We start from the raw sequence: 13,626 nt of genomic DNA on the forward strand, positions 1-13,626 counted from the left end.
ATCCAGACATCTTTTACACCTGAATCCCATACGCCCTTCTTTTACTATGTAAAAACTAAAATGTATCTGTAAAAATGTATTAATTATATTCTAATGGCATCTAGACAGCAATGGGTCTGAACTTTAAAAACTGAGTGCTAGAACTCAAATACTGACATCAGAAAAGCCAGCTGCCAAGCAAACATTCATGCCAAATGAATGGAAAAATTCTAAAATAGACAATTCAGGGCACACTTTCCAATATTTATTTTGATATTAGAAGTTACTTTGTTCTTTCTTTTCTTTTTTGGAACTTACCTCTTGACAGAGCCTTGGTCATTAAGAGGAAAAACAGGCCTAACTTGTCTGAACATCTTAATTACAACTTTTACCTAAGATCTCAAAGAGCATTGAGAGATTTTGCCAAATTTCCTATCAGAAAGCATGATGATTCAGGATCTGGCTTTTCACAAGGAGGAGTACGCTGTGAGCTAAAGAAAAGGAAAGGTCATTATGGAAACCTGGCCTAAAAGGAGCAGGATAAGCTTAAGAACTGTCTATAAACAATGTAATTAAAGAATTGTTGTCCTATAAAGCTTGGCCGGGCTTACATGGTCATGTGATATGCCACCTGGTTTGAATAGCTTTCATGAAATCTGTGTGTAAGGTATTCTTTTTCCTATAATTATTTACATTACTATGTATCTGTTTACCCAGAGCCAAAGGGAAACCAAGTATTTAAACTGAGAAGAAGTCTAAAAGATTTCCTTTATATTATCTCTTCTAGTTTTTGCCTAATATGGAACAATTTTGTTCTCATTAGGTAGAAAAGAGGCAGGACCTGAGTACGTAGCTGGTGGAACCATGGTTCGCTTAGCATCTTATGTTGGAAGCTTCTAGATGCCCTAGATAAATGTGGCAGGTCAGTGCTAATTTCTCCAGTGGGGTAACTTTTGGTCAATTCTGTAGCACTTCATTAGCATGATATTAAACCCATACAAGGTTGACAAGCTGTGTCCTTTGTCTCTTAACTACCCAGTTTCACCTCTGCTTCCACAAGTCCAGTTCTCTCTGATTAGTTCTTTCAGTGGCAAATGAAATAAAAATCCATGATATTAACCTGTCATATTAAGAAACCTTTTTTGCTTTGGCGCATACATTTGGCACGGCTGTGCATTTTGCATTTAAATATCATTCCACCAGTGGGCTGCTTGAAACTATTGCTTTTCTATGGGAAATTAAACAGGGAGCTGCTTAATGCTCCTTGTTAGTTTTTTAATAAAAATGAAAGTAAGAAGCCAGCAGTACCGGGAGCAAATGTCTGCAGGACCCCATGGCTGTGCTAAAAGCAAAGAGGAGGAACCAAAATGCATATTACTTTCAACTACCCCTGCACTAGTGGCTTTGCAATACCCATTCCACGGTGGCCCTATAAAATTGCCTCTCAAGTGTTGTTTAGAGGTTAAGTTAAATTGGGAGAGTCTTCTCCTGGGATCATTAGGCAGCTCTCAATTTCGTTTTCTAATAAAATATTGAAAGTTACAATTTAGGGGAAGAGTTGCAGCTATTGAATTTGTGTGACTTCTGCGTATTAAGGAGTCAAGAGAGAAGGGCAAAAAATAAAGGGAATGGAGAGAAAAAAAGAAAATCAGAGACTGAGAGATTCAGACACAAAAAAGGAAAACAGAAAGAAAACAAGAGAGACTGGGACAGAGACTGAGTGAGAGAGAGAGATCCAAAGACAGCAGAGAGACACCAAGAGAGAAAAAAGGTCAGCACCCTGAACATGAGTATCTCTCATGGCATTAAAGAGAAGCAGTGTGTCTAGACTTAGCCCTTTGTCTCTTCACCCCCATTTCTAGAACCAAATGTCAAACTTTTAGTAAAAGTAATTCCAAATAGATCTAACTGCAGCGTCCTTATTTCAAATGCAAACCACGTCTGGGAGAATGTAGCAGAGATTTGTAATTGTAAACATGAAATTAGTGATTAGCAGCGATGTCCCAAAGCAATAAAGTTTTATTTCTTTTCCTTCTTTACCTTTGCCATTTCTATGCTAACATGCACACAATTAAATATATTGAGATGACAAAAGCTAACTATCCAGTTTTATAAATATGAATTAACAGTTGACTCTGAGACATGTCAGCCACTTTTCTATAAAGGATCAGCAAATAAATATTTTAGGCTTTGCCGGCCACAGGGTCTCTGTTGCAACTATTCAACCCTGCATTGCAAGGTGAAAGCAATCATACACAACAGTAAACATGGTGTGGCCAAGCTCCAATAAGACCTTTTTTACAAAAACGAATATTAGAATGGGTTTAGTGTAAGGATCAGGCCCCTGCTATATAGCAATACCTTTCAAGTAATTCAGGAAACATTTGCACTAAGATTCCAGGTGGAAACAAATGCCCAGTAAGGAAGTTTTTCCTTATAGTTCAAATTATTTTGCATCAGAGAACAAGTGCCTTTAAAATTTCTGATATTGGAAAAATACTTGCTCATTTAGCAGTCACACGGACCACATGTGGCTGCATTTGACACAATTGAAGAGAAAGCTTCATTTGACACTGTTGAAGAGAAAGCTTCATCTAGCTCCTCAGAAGTACATGTCCAGGCTCTCATGTCATTTTAAAAAGATGATAATTTCGATAATCTATGTGTTATTTTAATGTCTGCTAATTTTAATACTTCTCTAAACTTCTTTGATGATTTTGTGTTCTTTTGTATTGTTTTCAAGCATTTACCCTTTTGTTTTTTAATCTGTGTTTTAAATTTACCTATCTTTTCATTAATGTCTGGATATAAAACATTCAAATACAGGTTTTTTAAAATTTCGCAAAATAGTAGACATAATATTTGCATAATTGGAGCACATATGACTATAGTATTTCACAGTTGAGGTTAAAGTTAAAGATAATGTCTAAATCACTGGAATCATCTGTGTGGGCTGATATTTCTGTAAAACGTATTTTGTTCTGACATCAAATATTCAAGGGAGAAATTAAACTACGTAGAGTAAACTCTTATGGGATCTTTCCTGATGATTAGTTTTCTCAACATTGTTTCCCCAAGGAACAATATAAAGGAGTATATTGACTGATGTCAAAAGTGATATTCATTAAGGAAATTAGGAATGTTCTTATGGTGAAACATGTAGAATTGGAATAAAATACCATGTAAGTTAATCTGACAAATACCCTTTAGAAGTTAGGTGGAGAAACGTTCACAGCACTAATCTTGACTTGAATTTTTGAACAAGAAACACCATCAAAACAAGATGATGGTGTTGTTACCGGAAGAAAGGCCTTGAGTGAATTGTCCAGGTCCTTGGCGTTTTGAGGAAAGAATTGAACAAAATGCACAAAGTTTGTTACTTGGGAACGAAACACAGAAATGAAGCAGTGAAAACAGGAATTTATTAAAGCAAGAAAGCACTCCATAGGGTGGGAGTGGGCCCGAGCCAGCGACTCAACGGCCCAATTACAAAGTTTTCTGGATTTTAAGTGCTCTTTTTTGAGGTCCCTATCAATTACCCTTATCTAGATAAAGGGTTTGGTCCGTGGCTAGAGACAGGTGGATTGGCCCATGGCTAATTGAAGTCCAAGCAGATTGGCGCCCTATGCTGATGAAGGGATGCCCCATGCTTGGCCCTAGGCCACTCCAAGGCACTCTCCCTTTCCATCTTAGATGTGGTGGAGGCGGGAGGGTTGTAGAGAGAGTGGTGGATCCCTTCTTTCTGGGGCATAGGGAGACAGGGTTTTCCCTTTTGATTTAGCTTTAGGAAGTTCACATTAATTGGTCGTAGGTTCTCTGACCCCAGACCCAGGTGTTTAACCTTTGATTTAACTTTAGGAAATTATCACGAATTGTCCTCAGATTCCTCACCCCCAGACTTTGATGTTGTCCCTTGATTCAGCCTTAGGAAGTCAGCACGAATCAGCGGCCTAAGTTCCCTGCCACCAGACCCTATTCTCCTGCCTCGGTGGTCTCTGCATCATTTTTTCTAGATCAAAAGAGAACCAAAAGTCATCTCTTCTACATCCTTGCTTAAGTAAGATAATGTTTATTTACACGTAAAGACGTGAATGTACCTTGAATTTTATAAAAATATTTTCTACCATTTACTCAAGTAAAATAATGTATGAATTTTAAGACTCTCTAAGATAGATATTTGGTAGGGGAGAGAGAGAGAGAGAGAGAGAGAGAGAGAGAAAGTGAAAATAATGCACTCACAAATTATTTCTGTGGAAAAAGTTCTGCAATTTCCATACTTCTTTCTCATCTGTCCCTCTGACTTGGTTAATTGTTTGGGTCATAGAAAATAATAAATACATTTTCAAATGACTTGCAAAGTTGTAAGTTAGACATTTTCAGAAGGAAGATGCTTCAACCTTCAACCTAAAAGTTGATTGTAAAATCTTATAGCCAAGCATTTCTCTTCATGTTAGCCTGGAGTATGAACAAAAGGCATAAAAGACTAAAAAGATTTCAGTTGAAACAAAGAACATTTGGGAATGGAGTCGCATACTGAGCATATCAAAGATTCCAAAGCCAGGTTCCTGCTTTTTGGTTTTCTGTGGAAATGACATCGCAGAGGAGTAAATATAAAGAAGAAGAATGAAAGAGAGAGGGTATTGGTAGGAGGAGATCAAGAAAAACATTATCAAAAATGAGATTTTTGAATAGTTCATATGGATTTTGTTCTTCTTTTATCCTGAATGGGCACCAAAATCTGTCTGGATGGGAGACAAAAACAAAACAAAACAAAAAAAAAAATAGAGAAACCTTTGATTCATAACAATTGACTAGCAAAGAATCTAAGAGAATCTAAAGTTTTAGGTGATAAAATGATTTTTCAGACACTCTTTAATATACTTTTAACAGTATTTCTGCCTCTGTTTTTTCATATTTTCTGGTTATATAATAAAGAATTATCTGATTGCAGTTTTCTTTTTCCTAGCCTTTTTATATCTCCAATGCATTTTAATGTTTCTACATAGTCAACCCAATATGCCAATTTTATTCAAAGAACAAAATTTCTAACCTATATTATTTCTCTGTTTGCCTTCTTCCCCTTCCTCTCCAACCCACCTACATACTGACAAACTTATGTATCCTTTATTTGAGTTCCCCATTCTCCTAATTTAGAGTATCTTATGACTTACCAGGTTGTAATGTGGTATTCATGTTGTCTCACTTGAAATCGGAGTAAGTTATGCACTAAGGGAATTTTGCAAGTGAAATCGCTTAAAGACAGGACGATGACACATCACAATTTTCCTTTCCTGGTTGCAAGCAGTACAATGTATTAGGTGGAAATTATCAATGTCTCAGGAAGACACAGTAACTCAAAACTCCTGCAACACAGTGAACTGCTACAGCGGGGGCAAAAAGGATAAAACTGCCAAAGGGCATCAAGGAGTTTGAGAAAGTGATAAAGTCTGGAAATGCATTTATGAATGACAAGCATAGGAGTTTTTAGCAACTCACTTGTTGAAAAGTTGAAAAAAGTGCGGAGGTTATATTTGTCTTCAATTCCCTTTATTATTATTGAATTATTCCAGCAGCAGATCTTTTTCTTCAACGGAATTTCTAAGAATTCATTAATTACGTGATTTCATGTCAGCCAGATATTTTCCTCTCAATCCAGTGCACCATAACAGTTGATGCCTGGTGGCTAACCTCCTGGCAACCAATGCAGCTTCATTTGATGATTAATTATTCATTGAGCGCCTACCATGCCAAGGGAAAAGCTTGCACTCTTGCTAGAAACTTGCAGCTTGCTAGACAAACACCAACCAAATGAAGCAAACAAAAATGTTACACATTTGTCCTTTTTCTGCATATTCTGGATCCTCAAAGGGGGAGTGAATTTCTAAGATGGGACTAGTATCCACATCATTTTTGTAGTTTAACAAAATACTTTGAAATGACTTGATTAGTGTGTTAGTGTGATAGCCACAAACCAGGGACAGTTACACTATACAGACTATTTTTAGTGGATTTAAACTCTATATGTGTAAAGTTCAGGGGATAATATAGTGTGTGTATCTATTGCTTTTAATGGCGAAAAATGCAATTACTTTTGCACCAACCTAGTATCTACTGCATCTATCTAGCTAATCTATCTTGCATCTGTCTACATTTGTCCATATATACAGTCATATGTCACTCAGTAATGTTGTGGGAATATGGTAGAGTGCACATACACGATCCTAGATAGTACAGTCTACCAAACAACTAGGCTGTATGCTATAGCCTAATGCTCCTAGGCTGTAAACCAGTAGAACATGTACTGTACTGAACATTGGAGGCAATTATAACACAATGGTATTTGTGTATCTAAACGTATCTAAACACAGAAAAGGTTCAGTAAAATACGGTAAAAAATAGTACACCTATGTATGGTACCTACCATGAATGGACTGGAAGTTGCTCTGGGTGAATCAGTGAGTGAATGTAAAGGCCTAGGACATTACTGTACAGTACTGTAGACTTCATAAACACCATACACTTAGCCTACACTAAGCTTATTAAAAATATTTTTTCTTCAATAATAAATTAGTCTTAGCTTACTGTAGCTTTTTTTACTTTATAAACTTTTTTTAAATTTTTGACTCTTGTAAAACACTTAGCTTTAAACATAAACACATTGTACAGTTATACAAAATTATTTTCTATAAGCTTCTTTCTGCCTTAATTTTTTTTTTTTTTTTTTTTTTTTTTTTTTTTTTTACTTTTTAAAACATTTTGTTGTTGTTGTTGTTAAAAACGAGGACACAAACACACATATTATCCTAGAGTCACACAAGGTCAGGATCATCAATATCACTGTGTTCCACTTTCACATCTTGTCCCAGTGGAAGGTCTTCAGGGGCAATGACACCATGCCATTGTCTACAACATCATCTCCTGTTAACGATGTGTTCTTCTGGACCTTGTAAGGACCTACCTGAGGCTGTTTTTCCATTAACATTTTTACAGATAGAAGAAGTCCACTCAAAAATAACATTTTGAAGTATAGTATAGTCAATACGTAAACCAGTAAGGTAATCATTTATTATCATTATCAAGTGTTATGTACTGTACGTAATTGTATGTGCTATCCGTTTATATGACAGGCAGCATAGTAGGTTTGTTTACACCAGCATCACCACAAACATGGGTAATCCACTGCCCTGTGACATTAGGACATCACTAGGCAATATAAATTTTTCATCTCTATTATAATCTTATAGGACCACTGTCATATATGTGATCTTTGACCAAAGCATCGTTATGTTGCACATGACTATATGAAGTCCATGGGGTGATAAAAGAAAAATATTGATGGGGTAAAATATTTTCAACCTTTGGTTATAATGAGCAAGATAAAATTGGCCTAGTGTTTTTGTATGGCTTTGAACACAATCCCCAAGCATGAATACCATTTTGAAGTGGAAGTGCTTCCTAAAAACAAAGCAGATGATGATAATTGTGAAAACCTCAAACTGTAAGACAGAGATGCTCAGCGGCTTTTGCCAGAAGGGACATGTAAAGGTAATAAAACCATGTTGCTGGGGGATGGGATTCAGGGATCCTAGTTCCACCAGAAGAGTTGCTAAATGTTTTGTTGGCCTGTGAGGCATAAAAATGGGAATTCTCTGTTTAGATTATTACAATAAGCCACCTTAGCATTCTGCCTCTTGACACGTGATTTCAAATGTTTCAGGGAAACTCACAAATCCATGGAATGTACAGAGCTTTGGTCTGCTCTCTGTATTACATACCGTTTTATTGATGAAATAAATGGAAGTGGGAATGGGATGTTGCTCCTAAATTTAGAAAATAAGTATATGTTTGGATGCATGAGACTGAATAGCCCTTATTTAATTTCTAGCTGAGGTGACTTATTGAGTCCTATTCTTATTGTATTAATTGTCTAAAGTTACTAGCTTCATTAAGTTTTTTTGAAAACTTGCCCCTTTTTTTTTTTCATTTTTTCAACAGTCAACATTATAAAATGTAAGTGACACAGCTATACACGGTAAATCAGGAATCTTATTTAGTTTCTAAGTCTTAAAAGTTCCCCAAAACAGAGCTTATGTATACATAAGAACACTGATCAAAACAATGCCTTAGAGTGACAAAAGTTAGAAAATCCAGGAGTCGAGATGGATATGATATGTGGGCCTGTGTATTTTTGGTAAGGCAATAGCATTCATAGGATCTTCTGCATTTATCTTTGCAGAACTGGAAAACAACTGAGTTACCCTTATTATCAGGAAACTCTTTACATTCCATGCCTAATGTGCTTTAGCCCAGAAAAATGTTAATTCTCTGGCTAATATATTAGACCTTTATTTTGATACATCCATTCTTCTTCCTAAAGAGTTATTGAACCATCATCTTATTTTCCTTATTTCCAAAATGTCCTCTGCTTGATACATTTTCTAGTAGTATTAAAAAATTAAAATACAGAATCCCCGTTGATTTTAAATTTAGGTAAACAGCATTTGTTTGTTTGTTTATTGCTTGTTTTAGAAAGTAAGTATTTCTCATGCAAGATTGTGGGCATCCTTATGCTAAAAGACTTCACTGCTTATCTGAAATTCCAATTTAGCTGGGCATCTTGTAGTTTTATTGGCTAAATCTGTCAACCCTAAACATTGTAATTCTTGGAAAAGGTGCATACACTTTTGAGAGATTTATTTATGCTAGCCGACTCTATCATACTCTCCTTAACTCTCTCAATTGATTAGTTTAAATAGAAAACTCATTTGTACATAATGGATGAAGATAATTTTTATATTTATTTCTGGCCCTAACATCTCCGAAAGAAACACGTTTTCACTTTCTGTGGTGCAGAACTCTTTAGCAGAAATCTTTGAGGCGGAGCCTCTGCTTTCCGTAGCTGCAAAGTGCAGAGCTAGGAGAAGTTCATTTGACCTCTTCACTAACCATAGCCATCAATGTATTTCCACTTCATTTATTTTTATCCCCTGAAGTCACAGCACAAATAGAAAAACTTCAGCAGAGTAATTATATGACACTGGGTGCAGAGGAAGGGGCCCAAAGTGACATTCATTGGAGCATTAAGAATATTGTAATCAATGAGACTTCTTACTCAATGATATGATTCATTTGTTTTTTAAATATCTTGGGGCCACATATGGTCCTTGACTGGAGGCAGAATCACAGCACCAGCTTTTGAGGAAACTTCATAGAGTCTTTACCTCTTGGATGAATTGTTTTCAAATAGTAATTGCTTATTTCCACCTATTAAAATTTGTGATGGTCTGGTGCATTCCTGTCGTCTCAGCTGCTTGGGAGACTGAGGCAAGAAGATCACTTGAGTCCAGGAGTTTAAGGCTGCAGTGAGCTATGACCACAACTATGAATGTTTATGGAACTCTAGCCTGGGCAACATAGCAAGAATGTGTCTCTAAAATAATAACAATAATAAAGTAGTCTCTGGCATATGGTATAGGCATAAGATTATAGGCTTTAATAAATCCTTTTAAAAATAAAACAAAATTTGTGATGATAAAGTGTCTTGCATGAAAAAAAAAAAAGGATTATCTCCTTTTCTAGACATTTAGAAATCTTTGTCTAAGAAGGTTGATGTTATCTGCTTGGGCCTGTTTCCTTAATGCTTTTATCCTTTTTTTTTTTTTTTTTTTTAAAACACAGAATGACTTTAGGCTCCAGTTTTCTCATTTTTAAAATCATGATAGTAAAACTTACCTCCCTTAGTTGTCATGAAGATTAAATGAGATGAATGTCAAAGTTCTTAGCTTAGTTCTGAACCACAGCAGCTTAATAGATTATTTGACACTGGCTGACTAAATGTCTTCAGATGTGCTACTCATACCATTTTGCAACTTAACATTCACACACTCAGGGAAAATGCTGTTTCTGTTCAATACTGATGCAGGATTTTTCTTCTTCGTCACTTTGCAAGCCAGGGGGGACCCTTGGCCAGAGAAGCCCCGCCCAGGCCTCATTAGGCCATGCTTGCATGCCTCAACTTGCATGTGTTATAGCTTGTACCCACATTCAGCGGTTCCTGAGCTCTTGTACTGTACCCAAGAAGAATGAGGATATGCTAGGCATTGAAGGGTAAGGAGGATGAAGAAGAATGTTATTGAGTGATGAAACAGCTTTCAGTGGAGAGGGGATGCAGAGGTGGTCCCTCTACCCAAAGGTGGAGAAGACGCCCGTGTGACTGGGTCTGGGGGCCTTTTATGGACTCGTTTCGCTGATTGGTTTGTGAGTATGTACAAAAGGTTAAAGCAAAGACACCACTCAAAGGTGGGCATGACAGTGTAGAAAAACCAATTAGGAAAGCGTAGGTATGTATAAGATAGGTGAACAGGAAGAAAGAAACAGGAAGACAAGTTCTCAATTGGATCTCGGGATTTAACTTGTAGCTTGGCTTTCAGGCTTTGAAAGGTCTTCGGCTTGGAGGTGGGGTTTCACCGGGGACCCACCCCTATTTGCCTAGGCATTTGGCTGCCTCCTGCTGCTCTCAATATAATGCTTCTGACAGCAAATGTGTGGGTTTTTTACACACCAAACAATTCTCCAGATTCCTGGGCACCTGCTGGGTGTCCCGCAGTTTAATTGAACTTTGACCCTATCTACCTGGCATTAGCATCAGATCCCATAAGTAAAAGGACTCAGTCCCACAAGACTGTCCTCACTTCTGATGCCAATTGCACGTTTGAGCCTCCCATACATCTGACAGACAGGCTATAAATCCGGAGTTACTATGACACCTGCCTCCTGTTCAATAGTTTGCTAGAATGACTCACCGAGCTCAGGAAAACACTTCGCTTACATTTACTGGCTTTTTACAAAGAATACAACTCAGGAACAGACATACAGAAGAGATTCATGGGCAAGGTTTGGTCGGTGTTTCGGGAGGCAGTGTGATGCTCCCTCGTAGCACCTTAATGTGTTCACCTACCCAGAAGCTCGTGGAATCTTGTGGTTCCAGAGTCTTTATAGAGCTTAATCTCCCTTTCTTCCATCCTCTTCCTGGAAGTCACCCTGCGGGGTTCAAAGTTTTAACCCTCCAATTACCCATTCTTTCTGGTGATCTACCCCATCCTAAGGCTATCTAGGGGCTCTATCCTAAGTCACCATATTAACATAAACTTAGATGTGATTAAGAAAATGTGGCACATATACACCATGGGATACTATGCAGCCATAAAAAAGGATGAGTTTGTGTCCTTTGTAGGGACATGGATGCAGCTGGAAACCATCATTCTCAGCAAACTATCACAAGAACAGAAAACCAAACACCGCATGTTCTCACTCATAGGTGGGAACTGAACAATGAGATCACTTGGACTCAGGAAGGGGAACATCACACACCGGGACCTATCATGGGGAGGGGGGAGGGAGGAGGGATTGCAGTGGGAGTTATACCTGATGTAAATGACGAGTTGATGGGTGCTGACGAGTTGATGGCTGCAGCACACCAACATGGCACAAGTATACATATGTAACAAACCTGCACATTATGCACATGTACCCTAGAACTCAAAGTATAATTAAAAAAAAAAAAAAAGAAAATATCTGAAGAAAAAAAAAAAAAGATGCTTGTTAGGAATAAGAAAGGAAGAAAAGATACTCCTTTATCTTTTCCAGTGTTTTCTGTATCTTTACCTGTATCTTTTCCTAGTGTTTTAGGAGCCCTGTACTAAGAACCGGGGACAAAAAGACCAAATGTGTTTATTATACCATAGGTTCCTTCTATACAGTGTTAAATATATAATGGTTATAATTTCAGTGTTACTATACATTTGTTCTAAAAGACTTGGTGGCTTGTGTTTACTTGTTTTAGTGTTGGTAAACTTCTTTATAAACATTCTATTATCAAATTGAAACACATTTAGATTTCTTTAACTGATGGAAACTTCAAATGAGAAGCAATCTGAACCTTGCCTAATAGTTACCCTTATAGTTCGTAACAATTAAACACTTTTCAAAGAACTTGAAAAAATGTCATATTTCTACAATGAAAGCATAATCTGAGGAAGGCAATTTGTTTAGAGTGGCAGTCTGATTTATTACAAAAATAAATCAATAAGACAAAAGATTGTCCAAATGTACCCCATCCTCTTTAAAACATTGACAGGCTGAAGAATGGGGTTTGTTCAGAATAAAATGATAGCAAGCTCATCACAATAGTTAGCATTTTCAGCAATACAAGATTCTTAGAACCACTACAGCTGGGAAAATAAATAAACATCTCAAAATTAGATATAACATTGGGTTTTGTGTTATATAATTTGTAATATAACATGGAGCTATTGTGACAGAGAAAAAGCAAATAAATAAATAAATAGATAGATAAATAGACAAAGAGGATCAAAGGGAGCAGAAAGCTTAAAAAAGAACATCAATATCCTTGTGAACTCATTTACACTTTAAGTAATGAACACCGATTTTATTTTTGAAATTTCCTATCTCCTATACTAGCCATGTTTTATGATTTCATGCAATTACCCAAAACATATGTCACAACTACTGAAGAACATTCAATTTTAAAATGCATTTTTTAGCAAGAAGATAAGTATAAGAGCTATAAATATTAGTGAGATACATACCTCCTAGTATTTCATGGGTCAGAAAAATGAGTGCAAACACTCATTGAAATATAAGAGTATTAAACAATACAGCCTTCGTTAACACTTTTGCTCTTGGCCCAAGTGCACTAGGTATCAAGGGCTGTGATCATAATGTATTGAAAATATTCAAGTGCACAATTTACTAAACCTGGTCAAACAAAAGAAATGAGTAATTACTTCATACTTAGTCTTTAATTAAAACAGAATTCTTTCTTGAAAGATAACTCATTAAAAAATGTTTGTTCTTCTCAAAGGAGGGTGTATATTTTCCCTTTCTACAGAATCAATATTAAAACCTAATGAAAAACCCTACATGAGTTACAAATACAGTGAATGAATGGAACAGACACTGCTTTTATGAATATGGCTTACAAGAATACAGGCCTGGTATTGGCCAAGCTTGTTACAAATATGGTCCAGCTCAAAACTCTAGGTCAGTGGAATTAGAAGGCAGTTCATTATTATAAGCGTGTTTCAGATTAAAAGGCAAAAACTAATGATGGCTGGTTTGGATGAGTTATCAAATAGACTCAAGGAGAATATTTGACATAAGGCTTAGAGGCTAGGAATTAAAGAGCCTGGGCGAGTGTGAGTAAGTGAAAGTAGGTGGCATTAAATGGGTGAGTGAAAGGCAGTCTTATACAGTAATCCCCCAGTATCTACAGGGAGTGGTTCCAGGATTCCCCCAACTCCCCAGGATAGCAATAACCTCAGAGGCTTAAGTCCCTTATATAAAATAGCATAGTATTTGCACATAATCTATCCACTTCCTTTCATACATTAGTTATCATACCTAGTACAGTGTAAATGCTATGTAAATAGTTGCTAGGCTGTATTTTTGTTATATTATTTTTATTGATTTTTCTGAATATTTTTGATCTGTGGTTGGTTGAATCCTTGGTTGTGGAACCTTTAGATATGGAATAATTATTCTATAACACTTCTAGAAGCAAGTGCTACTATATGGGATATAACGGTTAAAAAGATGAACTTTGGATTTAAACACCTCTTGGTTTAA

The sequence above is a fragment of the Mandrillus leucophaeus genome, unplaced genomic scaffold (assembly GCF_000951045.1).
Source record: "Mandrillus leucophaeus isolate KB7577 unplaced genomic scaffold, Mleu.le_1.0 Scaffold336, whole genome shotgun sequence".
NCBI classification, from domain to species: Eukaryota; Metazoa; Chordata; class Mammalia; order Primates; family Cercopithecidae; genus Mandrillus; species Mandrillus leucophaeus.